This window comes from Somniosus microcephalus, chromosome 6 (assembly GCF_052327205.1).
Source record: "Somniosus microcephalus isolate GS21.2 chromosome 6, FLI_Smic_1.0, whole genome shotgun sequence".
Taxonomy (NCBI): domain Eukaryota; kingdom Metazoa; phylum Chordata; class Chondrichthyes; order Squaliformes; family Somniosidae; genus Somniosus; species Somniosus microcephalus.
In genome coordinates this window covers 164,725,838-164,740,082 of record NC_140992.1, presented here as the reverse complement: position 1 = coordinate 164,740,082, position 14,245 = coordinate 164,725,838, and the positions used below count along the sequence as shown (strand labels likewise).

General features: G+C 46.4%; 1 pseudogene; it reads right to left on the bottom strand.

Moving 5' to 3' along the window:
• Positions 1–842: 842 nt before the first annotated feature.
• Positions 843–14,064, bottom strand: LOC147116173 (tyrosine-protein phosphatase non-receptor type substrate 1-like; annotated as a pseudogene).
• Between the last annotated feature and the right edge of the window lie 181 nt (positions 14,065–14,245).

Here is a 14,245-nt window from a genome sequence, read left to right as displayed (position 1 = left end):
AGCCAAAATCAATGAAACAGTTATCAGATCATATATTTATTTACTGTTTGTGAGGTCATGCTGTGCATATTGGCTGTCCCATTTTCCGTACATCACAATAGTGACTACACTTGTCTTGCTTCCGTGACTTTCAAGCAATTGGGATGAGTTGAGATCTCAGAAAGGCATGCATTTTCATTTTTTCTTTCATTCGACTCAATCCCTGTTCACTGAGATTAATTTTGCTCCTTGCACCCAATCCAATCCCTATGGTCAGACTTTAATATAAAGGAAAATCGAGTGCAAACCAGTTGTCTATTCTCTAGCGCCCATTTTGCGCTCTCACCCAAGACGAATTTATTCCCCATGAAGATTAAATGCAAATTCCTATTATTTTTCAATAACTCAAATTTCTGATACTTAAGCGATCATGGTGTTGTAATTCAGGATTTATCTGCCAATAGGGGAACCATGCTAAATCCAACCTTTTCCAAAGCTGCACAGCATTCAAACAGCACAAAACATCAACTACCTAAATACGTGAGAACACGAATCGGATGCCTGGCCTTGGACGACTGGGACCTGTTGGAGCAAAGCTTAGGCATCGTGTCAGTGGGTTATTACAATCTATTTCATCCACAGTTTCGAAAATAAGGCGAAGAGGAGGGTCAGACAGGAGACCCGCTCTTAATCCATGCTGGCCTTTAGTTGCTAACTATTTCTAAACACGAGCTTCCCATCCTTCATCTTAAGAGAGTTGCAATTAATATCCCTGTTATTGATATTAGTTTAATGAGCCTCTAGTTAGCTGTACACAAATAAAACGGGTTCCGCATTGGATGCCAACATTACTTGGCTTTTCTTTACGTGTAAATAACGTCTGCTCTTTGATTTTTCATCTGTAGCTGAGCATACTCCGTGCTTTTATCCTTAAAATTAGGCTTTGATGTTTTCTTGGAGCCTGTCATGTCTAGAGCAGCGTAGGTCAGCTTAATATTAGGCGCCCTTTGCATGGTCTGTGAAATCAACCAGTGGGAATATCATTACTTCGATATTTTAGCTGTTTATAGTCTAAGGTTTAGCACATTCATTGGAATAGCTGGACCCTCGCAGAATTAGCGAGGATATAAATGATCAATTAAATATAAAAGATTACCATAGTAGTATTCAAGCTCTTTCTTACACTATCCCGCATGCCCATTAATTACAGTTAATCTGTGTCTCTTTATTCTTCTCCTCAGCTCTACCTGGGCATACACTGTCCTCTCTTGATGCTTTGGTCTTGGACCTTTCCGGGACTTGGTCAGATGTAATGTGGCATAAGGCGCCATCACATCAGCTGCTCCCTGCATGGAAGGAACGGCAAAAATATATCTTGTTATGGTGTTAGGGCAGATACCACGTTTGGGTGCTCCCTGCGCAGAATGATGCGAGCAGGCCCAAAAACCACAAGTCTAGAGTCCATCCATTAAATCAATGGATGGAATATCAGTCATTGCTGCCACAACCTCCTTGCCTGTGCTCTGTGTCTGTGCCGTCAGTGCCCAGCAGGCGGAATCAGTTGCGTTATCACAAATATTCAAACAGTTTGGGGGCGAGTGAAAACTGGTTTCCTCTTTACCGCCTGGACCTGAAGCATCGTATGGGCTGAGTATGGACTGGAAAATCTTGAGGAGCCGCTGCTGGCAGCAGGACCAGCGAATTTTCCTGAAATTGAAACGAATGCAAAGAAATTCTCTCGGGGCGAGCGACACTCCCCGCCAGATGTCCCTTTCTGCGCTCCGCCCATGCATTGCTTAATGCCCAGATGGTAAAGATGAAAATCTACCCCCCCCAAAAAGCGCGGAGCTACAACCGGTCTCCTGATCACACTTTGCTGGGTGACCACTAGAAGCCCCATAGAAATGGTGTAATAGGATGAAGGCGCCCTTTACGTTGTTTGATTGGGAATTCCACGCGTGTCCCGCCGAAGTTACGGAAATCCAGCGAAAATTACATTTTAAGAAAGTAAAGAAATATAAGGGATCAAAGTTCATCCCTGAAGTCCATTGATCGGAGAAGTCTAGTTGAAATAACCTCCATCTGACAAGGTTTCCATACTTGAAGTTATCCTTTCGTTGCAGAAGAAAATAGTGAAACCTTTATAAAATTGAACTTTAGGCATAATGGTAAATGTGTATCTAAGTTATACAATGGATGGAATTGTATTAGCACAGGGAGACAGAAAGGGCTCTGGGGTTAACAGTAGTCCGACCACTTTCAATGTCTATGATCAGAACATGGACTGCAAGAGATTATATTAAAGCTTGTCATTGAGCTTCTGGACTACACATATAACCTTATGTCCAGCTTATAATTTATCCACAATGTCACAATATCTACATCTATATCTATAACTATATATATATATCTATATTTATATATTTCTATCTACATCAATGTCCATCTGTCTTTTACTTTAAGGTTGACCTTGATGACTCAAGCACGGAGATGAATTAGAACTAGGGATACAAATGGAAAACAAATTTCGAACAGATATCACGAAAAACATATACACTGAAAGAATCAGATTTGGTTGGAATAACTCTATTGATCTTTTGGAATTTTCGCGCACGTTTCCCGCGGTCGGTAATCACATGCAACAGGCGGTATATATTGGAACATCTCGAATTAATGAAAACTCCTTTCTGTCCATTGATTTCAATACGTGGGAGATGGCTGGCAAATAACCCTCAATTTTCGGATAAACATCTCCGTGCTTGCTTGGTCTCACTGCCTGTGTGGTGAAGCAGCAAAGTCCGCCCAAGGAGCTGAAGGCTGGGCGTTGACATTGCAGGTTTTCCAAATTCAGTTGGATACTATGATGGGAGGATGAGGTGACTGAAGTGAATGCCGATTAATCGTCAACTGTCTCCTCGTCTTCTTAACATTTCGGCAAATTCACTCAAAATTCCATTGTGGTACTCTGGGCACACGTGGCAACAATAAATCGCTAAAGTGGCACCGTCAGCCTATGATATTGTGCCGGAATTTGTATTATTTCTCGAGATGTGGGCATCGCTGGCAAGGTCGGCGTTCACTGGTTTCCCTCAGAAGTTGGTGGTGGTGGGATTCAGAGGAGACTTCAGGGGGAAGTTTACAGTCAACCACCTTGGTGTGGACTGGAGTCACGTAGAGTGCAGACCGGGTAAGAATGGCAGGTTTCACTCCCTGAATGACGTTTGTGAATCGTTTGGGGTTTTAGGATCATCCCACAGCTTCCTGGTCACTTCTACAGATAACGTCATTTATTTAGAGATTTAGAAAACTGAATTGAAAATGTCAAACTACAACGATAGGATTTGAACTCGGTACTCTGGATTAAGTTCAGAGTTAGTTAATGAGCACAGATTTATGGACTACCGCCAACATACTGTCGGCTGTGTCCAGGAGGCAAAAACAGTTCTTTATTATTAATTACGGTTGATGATAATTTTAAGCAATATGTTTACTTGCCATCAGCAGATGACATTTACAATTCAGCTGCATCTGATCTATTGACGAAAATCTTTTCCATAAGCGCTGAATTCAATCTGCGCTATTTTTGTATGAATATTTAGAGAAATAGAATATAACGTGACAAATTATTGCTTTAAATAGATTATAGCTGTTATGTATATGTTTATATCTGAGCTATATTAGAATGAATCATGCACACATACCGGCTGTTCACGATAGTCAGATCTTTCATCATCGTTCTGCGCTCCTGGTAATGAATGAAATTAATTATTTTACAATGAGGCATTTACTCATCATGGAAAGACACTTCGGGTCGATTCAATGTAAGGTATAACATGATCTAGATATAATGGGCTGGATTTTCAGTTGCTTGCGCCAGCAGTTAGCGCCTTAAGAGAAGTGAATTTCGGGCGCTATGCGTGTAGCACCCGGGCGCAGCGCAGTTTGGGCCTCGCCCCAAATTAAGTTGGCCGTTAGCGCCGGTGCAAAGTTTAGCGCCTGCCCGGATGCGCGCGCAGAAAATGACGTCACATCCTCGTGCAACGCCCTTTGGCCGCCCCGATTCCAAACTTCAGTCGGACAGCCCCATTGTGCGGCTGGCGGCCGGAGCGCTTGAAAAAAGGAACGCAACACAACCAGCGCGGGCCCCGGGGGGCGCAAATTAAAGGGGACATACCCTCCAGTATAAAGCCCAGCCATTTTTCAGCAAACACTCTTGTGCAACGCATTTCTGGACACACAACAAGGAGGATAGCTAACTGCTTTCAAGCAGCAACAGCTCAGGTATTTTTGGACTCAGGCCAGAGCGCTGCAAGTGGCCTTTTGGAAATTTGACTGTTTGCCAGGATTTGATGGGGGTTGCATGGGGTGCCAACGTGGAGCTGCAGTGCCATGTCCGTAGGGCTCGCAGACGCATTGTGAGAGGGGCAGCCCTGGCTAGAGGCAGAGGGGGCTACAGGCGTCGGCCACGTAGGCCTTACCCAGTCAGGCTATACCACCAGCAGCGCTCCTACCTAAGCATGAGTGCCGCGCGATGTGTTAGAAGGCTTCGATTCCGAAAGGAGGTGATTGCAGAGATCTGCCACCTGCTTCACAGAGATCTGCGTCCAAAGCTCAGGTGCAGGACGTCTCTGTCGGTGGAAGTGAAGGTGACGGTGGCATTGAACTTCTATGCCACCGGCTCCTTTCAATCCGCTGCTGGGGACATAGCAAACATCTCCCAGTATGGCGCACATCGCTGCATCTGCCAGGTGACCGAAGCACTGTTCAGAAGGAGAAGCCAATTCACCTCCTTCCCCATGGCGCTGCAGAGCCAGCATCAGCGCGCCTTGTGATTTGCAAGACTCGGGGACTTCCCCTTGGTGCAGGGCGCCATTGACTGTACGCATGTGGCTTTGCGGGCACCTCTGGAGCATGGCGAGCAGTATCACAACAGGAAGGGCAACCTTCTCTGAATGTGCAGCTGGTGTGTGACCACAAGCAGCGCATCATGGCTGTCAATGCCAGCTTCCCAGGCAGCAGCCACGATGCGTTTATCCTGCGGCAGAGTACTGTGCATGACATGTTTGAGGCACAGCCTCCCCCAAGAGGATGGCTACTCGGGGACAAAGGCTATCCTTTGTGTACCTGGCTCATGACCCCGCCATGCGCGCCCAGGACCGCTGCTGAAGAGGCCTACAACGAGTGCCATCAAACCACCGGCAACATTATCGAGCAAACTGTTGGGGTCCTCAAGCAGTGCTTCTGCTGCCTTGATTGCTCCGGAGGAGCTCTGCAGTATTCGCCGGACCGGGTCTCCCAATTTGTGGTAGTTTGCTGCATGCTACACAACCTGGCTATCCGCAGGACTCAGGCACTGCCACCTGACGTTGGAGCAGCACCTCAGGAGGAGGAGCAGGAGGAGCAGGTGGAGGAGGAGGAGGAGCAGGAGTACATTCCCAGGAGGGAGCGACCAGGGCCATTGGCCGCGCGACGCCACCTTATAACACGTTACTTCTAAGGCCCCTGTCAGGGAATGCCTTGTGGCCATGAGGGAAGATGAATGCAGCCGCTCCGCAAGCCCTCAGCCGGCGAAGCAACCAAACACTAACAAGAACAACCATGGAGACTGTATGAATAAAGATAATTATTTATTACACAAAAATGAAAACCCGTTCCCACATGAATCCCCAAAAACAATCAATGGGCCCCACAAAAAGCCCAACAAACGACTCACTCCCACAAACTGGGGAGGAGTAACTCCACATTTGTACAAACCTGGCCTCAACCTCGGCCTTAACACAAAAAATAAGCCCACGAACCAAACAACCATGGGCAAAAGAAAGATGGCCACCGCCATATAAAACGAAAGCTGGCCACACTCTCTACTGAGTGGCCCACGAGGGCGAGACCTTGTCCAGCCTTTTGCCTCGCCTGCCCGGCCTGCTGCTCCTTCGCAAGCTCTGCCCAGTGGCTGCTGCGAGGCTGGGGGAAGGCGCCTGAGGCTCAGATGTCCTTCCGCCAGATGCCACTGGGAGGCGGCCTACATGGCCTTTGGGCATCGAGGGGCCAGCTGCTGAGTGGCGCATCTGAGCCTGGCCAACATCAGCTCCAGCCGCTTGCCCTTGACACCCCAGTGGGGGAGTGGCGGCGACGGATGGCGCAATATGGGCAAGCTGGCATCTGGGATGCGTTGGCTGGTGCTGGCACTCGGCCGGGCCCGCACTGCAGGATCCGCAACAATCAGCCGAGGGGTGGCTCGCTGGGATGCTCCAGCGCGGCGGCTACCCTGGCGATGCCTGCCTGAGACAGCACGTGTGGCAGCAGTGAGTGCCCCTGTTGTCCTGGTGTGCGCCCGCATCACACCCGCCAGGGTCTTGATGGCATCAGTGAGCATGCGGCCACTCGCGGCAGTTGATGCCCCGAACTCGCGCACACTGGTCGCCAGCGACTCGATGGCCTCAGGCATGCACCCCACCACTCTCATGAGCTCCGTGTGGCGCCGGTCCGAATTCTCGGCCATCTTGTCCAGCTTCTGCGCCTCCTCCGAGGTGAAGGTGGCCGGACTGCAGTCGGGACGCTCCCGCTGGGAAGCAGGGGACCGAACTAGGGGAACCTTGCCACGTTGGTGGCGGTGAGTGTCCTGATCAACTGCACTCCCCTGTGATCCTTCCCCCCTTTGGGGGGAAGGCCGCGGCCCACGTGCACGGCTCCTGGGTGGCTGGACGCCACTGGTGCCAGAAGCTGCAATCCGCTGCGACAGTTGGTCCAGGCACTCGTCCAGTGAGGACGTGTCAATCATTTCGTCCTCTCCTGCGGGACCTGAGTGTTCCCATGATGGTCCGGTTGCTCTTGCTCCTCCTCCTCCTCCTCCTCCTCCTCCTCCTGCTCGGAGGGGCTGTCACTGGCAGCTTCAGGGTCCTGGTCGTCACCAGCTGAAAGCAGGAATGCACAAGAGTAGCTTCAGAGTGAGGAGACGGCATCAGCGAGGGAGTTAGTACTGGTGGCATTCAGCGCATTGGTGGGACAGTGGCAAAGGAGGTAGCTCGGATCCGCAAGTGCGACGCGAGAGGGCCAAAAGGTGAGGTCCTTACCATTGCCGGGCAGTGGAGGGTCGGCTACTCCGCACGCTGTGGGCACGATCAGCCGGGCTCCCATGAGCCCACACATGCTCTCCTCCAGACGAGTGAGCTTCTGCAGCTTGGCGCGGCCTTCCCTGGTCCTGGCACGGGCCTGGCAATTATAGGTAACTTTAGCCTGCAAGAGAAAGGACGGGCTGTAAGTACGGAGTGTAGCCCTGATGTAGTGTGCACTGCCTTCCATGGTGGAATAGCTTGGCCAGAGTGTAGCCCTGATGTACTGTGCACTGCCTCCCATGATGGAATAGCTTGGCCAGAGTGTAGAGTGCAGAATGGGCAATTGATGCTCATGACTGTCCCAAAGTTGCTGGCTGAGAGCTAGCCATTAGGACTTTCAGCTCCCTTTGCCCATCATGTCAGGTGTACATGCAAGAATGAGGAGGAGACTGGAAAGGGTACTCACCCTGACAATCCTGGTCAGGTCGTTGTATTTTTTACGACATTGTTTGTGGGTCCTGGGGGCATTGCCGCTGAACGTCACCCTGTTGGCAATCTGCTTCCAGGCTCTGGTGTAATCTTGGTGGTTCGGATTCCTCCCAGTCTCTGGGAACAAGATCCTGCGCCTCTTCTCCAGAGCTGTCACCATTATTTCCAGATCACCCTCTGAGAAGCGCAGGGCAGGCTCACGGGCCTTCTCTGGCGTTGCCATGACTCCCTGGGGCTGAGCAGCAGTGTTGAGGCCTATTTGCAAAGCTGCAGTGTGCAGGGCGTGGCAGCAGACCAAATCGTCCCTTCCCCCTTTAAGAGCTGGTCGGCGCCACGGGGACTGCTGTCAATCAAAACATGACCGCAACCGCGCTGTGCCCCGCCTCGGCGCTATCCCTCTGCACCGCCGGCTTAGCGCCTAAAGATAGTAGTGGAACGCCTCTTTTAGCGCTCCACCAACCTCTTAGGGCGAAGCCACTGAATTTCCGGCAAGGGGGCGCAACTTTGGGGCGGGCGCTAACTTCGGGCGGGCGCTAACGTTAGTGCCCCAAAACTGGCTATACTGAAATTCTGGGCCAACATTTTAAGGATTTGTTGGTTTCCGACTTGTTTTGAACAATGGATTTTTCAGATGCCGGTGGGGCCTCGGACGCTGTGCGATCCTAATTGGAAAATCGCGGCGGCACTACCCACAATTCTACGTTCATTGTCCCAAATGGGCGTAAATTGGCAAACAGTGAAAAGGGATTTTCCAATAAAGAGGCCGGGGAGTGTCAGTCTCTGCTGATGGCTGGGGGAACTCGGAAAATTCCACCACATTTTAGAAATTCGAATCTACCGCTACACCGGTAGTGATGAAACACATATTCAATACATCAGGTGCTGCAATTTGTGTAAATGAAGCAGACTGGGGTGACTGTGAAGCATCCAATATTGTTAAAAACCCAGGATACAATGTTATTTTCAGCAAACGCCCCTGTTCCTGTGAGACAGAGCAACTGTTCTTTGAACCGTTCAGTTGCAATTAACTAACTTTCTCTCCACTTGTAACAGGAAGTTCTCCCTCACTCTCTCTTTGAAAGTTGTTCTTAGTTTAGTAAAAAATCTAAATTATTTCTTACCTTTATTTTTCTTGAGACACATTGCTTCCCAATGATGACAGCCAGCACTAGGGCTACCAACCAGCCCCCCGCACTTGCAGAAATCAGCAAGTAACGGATGATCTCATCACCTTCAAGATTGAGATGAAATATATCAATATGAAGCCCTAAACTGTTCAATTCAATAAGACCATGACTTAACCGATCAGAAATATTAAAATATTTTAAATAATTTTTGCCATTTATTTTTTGTATTAAGGTACAATTTTATGAAACAAAATTATAATGTTGGGCTTTGTTTAATTTTTCATGCTTAAGTAATAGTTATACTTTATCTTGGCTGAAACTCAAATGTGATTGCATGCTTGTTTCTTGTTGAAATAAGACTGAGATTTGAGGAGGTAATTGTGACGTTGTGCATTACTGTAAAATGGGCGTTGGCCAATTGGCAGATTGATTTACATTACACCCCATTTTTATTTCCACTGAATTCAGCTCGATCATGTTTAGTTTATTGTTTTATAAGACGGCTAAAGACGGCAGTTGCTAAATATACAGCTTTCTGAAGATTACAACACCATTTAAGGAATGCTGGAGACAGCGGTTCAGCTCCGACATGTTGCGACTTGGAAACACAGGTTGCGAGTTACTGCGGGATGCTGTCCCACACGTCAGTTCCACACCTCGCCCGTGACTTCCACTGGGGCAGGAGATGTCTAACAGCTGTTGCAGAGACCATGGTGCACAACACCTGGCAGAACTCTGCGGATAATTTTATCTGAATAAAAATAAACAAATGATGGCGGGGTAGGTGTGTTTGTGTGTGTGTGTGGGGGGGTGGATCACAGCAAACCGTTTACTTGCACGTCAATTGAGATAGATAAACCAGCTAACGAAAGTTTAATAAAGCTATCATTAGTGGTGGGAATATTACTAGAGCTCCTTAGTAAGGACAACATTAATTCTGACTCGGAAAAGCATGGCTTAATATGAGACAACCAACATGGATTTGTTTCAGGAAAATCTTGTCTGATTAACCTGATTGAGTTCTTTGATGAATTAACAGAGAGGTTTAATGAAGGTCGCTCAGAAGAAATATGGTCTTTAAAAGGCATTTAATAAAGTAAGTCATAATAGACTTATTCGGCAAATAGAGCCGCATAGGATTTTGGGATGGTGGTAACTTGGGTACTTAATTGGCTATGTGATAGGAGGCAGAGTGTAGTGGTCAAAGAATGCCTTTTCTGACTGGAGAGAATGATGCAGTGGGTTCTCCCATTGATAGGTCTTAAAACGAATGCTGTACATGATGTGCATAAATGACCAGAACGTGAAAACAGGTAATACAATTTTGAAGTTTGCAGATGATACAAAATTTGGCAATGTTGCAAATAGTGAGCAGGATAGTAGCAGAGTTCAGCAGGACAAAGGTGGAGTGGTGAAACGGGAAGACACATGACAGGATCAATTTAATGCGGGCAAGTGAAGTGTGCACATTGGGTGAAACAACATGGAGAGGCAGTATCATCGAAATAGTTCTATTTTGAGGGGCTTACAGAGACTGGGGAACCTGGGGTGCATATTGACAAATCTTTGAAGGTGGAAGGGCAAGATGATCATGTCGTTAATTAAGCACATGGGATGATTGACTTTGTAAATAGAGGCAGTGAATACAAAAACAAGGAAGTCATGCTAAACTTTTACAGATCACTGGCTAGCCCTCAGCTGGAGTACTGTCTCCAATTCTGTGCACCGCAATATAGGAAACATGTCAAGTTCTTGGAGTGGGTACAAAGGAGGTTTACCAGGATGTTAACAGTGATGAGGTTATGTAGAGATTGGATAAGCTGGGATTAATTTCACTAGAGCATGGAAGATTAAAGGGATACCTAATAGAGAAATTCAAAATTATGAGAGGTTTTGATGGAGCATATAGGGAGAAACTGTTTCCACTAGAAAATGGGTCGCTACCCATCATTCATAGATTTAAAACTATTGCTTAAACCTAGAGGTGAATTGAGGAGAATTATTTTCTCACGAAGCATTGCTCGGATCCAGAAAGGTTGGTGGAACCAGTTTCCGTAGGATCTTTCAAAAGGCTATTGGACGTGTACTGGAAGAGGGCTAATTTGTAGAGTTATGTTGAAAAAGCTGGTGTGAGGAATAAATTGGACAGCTCTTTCAAAGAGCCCGCACAGGCACGCCGGGCCTAATAGTCTCTTTCTGTGCCGTAAGATTCAATTATTCTATCTAAAATATTACATGTGCTCGTGTAGGTGACAATGTGAGTGGCTGTGGCTGAAATTTTGAGGGTACTGTGAGACACCAGGCAGGTATAAACGGTACCGATCTGGAGAGCCTGCATCTCTTCCAACCGGCTGGAAGCTTCATATAGTCCATCGGTGTTTGGTTGATTGATGTTATTTATCCTTGTTGTAATTTGGGTTCCATCCTTATACCAAGTGAAGCTGATATTCTTCGGGTAAAAGGGAGATGTTGTGCACAATACAGTCAGAGATGCAGGTGAATCCTTTTCAGGTTCCTGAGAGACAATTTTCAGTGGAGTTGGCGGAACTAGAAAAATGGGGGAAAAGAAGGGTATTTGGACATCATTCAAGGTTATCAACCCACCATCTTTTTTCCAGCCCATTCCTGACAGTACAATGTGGGCGGGGGTTGGGGTATTGGTGGGGGCCTGGTGTTCACTGTGCACAATTGGTAGCTACATCGTAAATGGCATCTTCAAAAATGTCAACATTATATCGGGGGTAATCTTAACTGCTTTCGCTGGGCGAAAACTGGATTGCAGCAAATAAGCTGTCTCCTTTACAGTTCGCCGATTTTCTTTTCTAATGGGAAAGAACATTGAGTGTGGTGTATATCGGACTGCCGATTCACTGTCGCTTGGTTTGCGGTACCGATGTGGACCAGTTCCATCCCGTTGAGCACAACTTACCCAAGATAGAGGGACTATGGTACAAAGGTCCGGTCCGAAACTTTATTTGCTGGAGGCTGCAATGATGATTAAAATAAGGGGTCCGAGGTTCAAGCTACACAGTCCGGACTTTAACCGGTAGCAATTTGGCTTTCAAAGATGTAAACTTATAGACCATTAAATTATAAATGTGAGAATCTGAATCCCAATTTAAACAGTCTGCCCTCCACAACCAACGCAGACAAAAGAAACCAGTAAGTAGGGTATAATGGTGGATACACGCTCCTATCGATTATACAGATCCTTAACGGACATTGCAATTTTAAACTCAAACGCTTGTTGTATACTTGCTTACTGTGTAGTTGGGGTAAATCCGATGATGCTCGTCTTGATTAATATTGCTGAAATATTGTAATAGAAATTAGCATGTAACGAGTAGCAGTCAACAGTGCAATTGGAATACTTACACAAAAGAATGACTGGAATTTAAGTTGCATTGTGAATCCGACAAAGCACAATCGATAATTTCTTCGAAGTGTGAAATAATAGTCACAGGGATCTCATTCCCCGTTTCTTTTATACTTACCCCAGACAGCTAAATTGGATCCCGTTCTGTTTCCAACTATTCTGCCTCGATGGGCGACAGTGCAATAATATACTCCCTAGTCCTGGATACTCACATTGATTGGCCCAGAAATTAGGTTCCGGGGCTTGCCGCGCGTGCAAGCCCCCGATGTGCACTTACCCACCGCGCCGACAGCTGAAGCCTGGGCATGCTTGGAATTCCTGTCACTGGCCCGGTTAAGCTGTCGGCGTGCTGTGCTTGCCTGATCAAGTGGCGTAGTTAGTTCGATGTGGCTGGGATCAGGTGAGCACTGGGCAGCCAATCAGGGGAGGGAAAACTTCATTCATGAGTTTGATAGTAAGAACTGTCAAACTCATGAAAACTACGGGCGCCCAAAACACTACTTAAACTTTAAATAAAATTTTTAAAAAACACCCCACTAATTAAATGAACTATAAATAACTTTAAAAAAAACTATTTTAAACACTTAATCAAATTTTTGAAAAAATATTTTTTAAGAAATTGGGTCTAAAAATAAACTTACCTTACTGTAAAGTACTTAAAAACAATAAAGCTGTGGAAAAAATGTTATAATTTTAAATAATAGACCACTTACCTTAAAGAATCAAGACCTTACGTCTCCTTTTTACATTTCTAAAAAGTTGAGGCCCTTACACACGGGCAAACCTGTCAAAAAGAAGGAAGTTCAACGCGTGCATGCTGAGTCCGTACTCACGCGTTGGGACCGGAATTACTGGGCCAATATCTGAAGGAAGCCGCTGAATTTACTTTTGGAGCCGGTTACTTTTCTGTCATCAGGTCCTGTACTTAGATATTTATAATCACCCTGTTTCCACCAGTATACCTTCACCCATGGTCCATCATGAAAGAAGGGAATCGAGCAATGAAAGGAAACACTTGTACCTGTGTTTCTGCTCGCGCGTTCAGGGAACTGAGTCACTTTGAGCAAAGTTTCGCGGGAGCCTATCAGAAAAGAAAAGCAAAACTGAATTAGTGAGAATATTACAGGGGAAAGCGCGAGGGTAAGTAAATCAGCCCCAGAAATTCAGGTTGGGGGCTTTCCGTGGGTGCAAGCCCCAGACCTACACTTACGTATCGCACTGACATTTGAAGACTGGGCCTGCGTGGATTTCCGGTCTGTGATCCAGTTCAGCTCCCAGCGCGCTGTGCGTGTGTGATCCAGCGGCGTACTTTGTGCGATGAGCTGGCTGGGATCACGTGAGCACTGGGCAACCAATGGGAGTTTACAAAAGTCCATTCATGTGTTAGACATAACACCTGTCAAACTCATGAAAACTCCGGGCGCCCAAAACACTACTTAAACTTTAAATAAAAGTTAAAAAAACATTCCAATAATTAAATTAACTATTAATAAATTTAAAAAACGATTTGAAACAATTATTCAAATTTTTTCCAAAATGTTTTTTGCAAGAAATCGGGTCCAAAAATACACTTATCTTACTGTAAATTCTTTAAAAATAATAAACCTGTGGAAAAATGTTCTAACTTTAATTATTAGACCACTTACCTTTTAAAACTAAGTCCTTATGTCTGCTTTTTACATTCATAAAAAGTGGAGGCCTTCACGCACGGACAAACCTGTCTAAAAAACCGAAGTTCAACGCGTACACGCTGCCTGAAACATTGAAAGTGAACCGCCTCTTTACCCCTTGGTTCAGAGGAGAGGAAATGCCAGTTTTCCGCGCATGCGCTGTGCATGCTGAAATCCGGCAATTCCAACGGGCCCACGCGTGAGTACCCCATCTGTACTCACGCGTTGGGACCAGAATTACTGGGTCATTGTATCAAATGGATGTTAAGCAGCTATGCGGTTTAGCGAGAAAGCAATGTATAGAAATGACATGTACCTGTGAACATGAATCCCAGAACAGAGAGACACTGAAGTACAACACTCACCAACATTCTGAACCAATTGGTCTCTCAGAGCAACAGATCATGAACTGGTTGATGGTTTGTAAGAACGTTGAAGTGCCGGAAAATTATGTCAGCGCGACATCATGACTACCTGTTCAGAACATGTCTTTTTGTCCCTTTGGTGAGATTTGCTGAAACAGTTGTATATGCGCCAGAAGAGGTGCCAGTT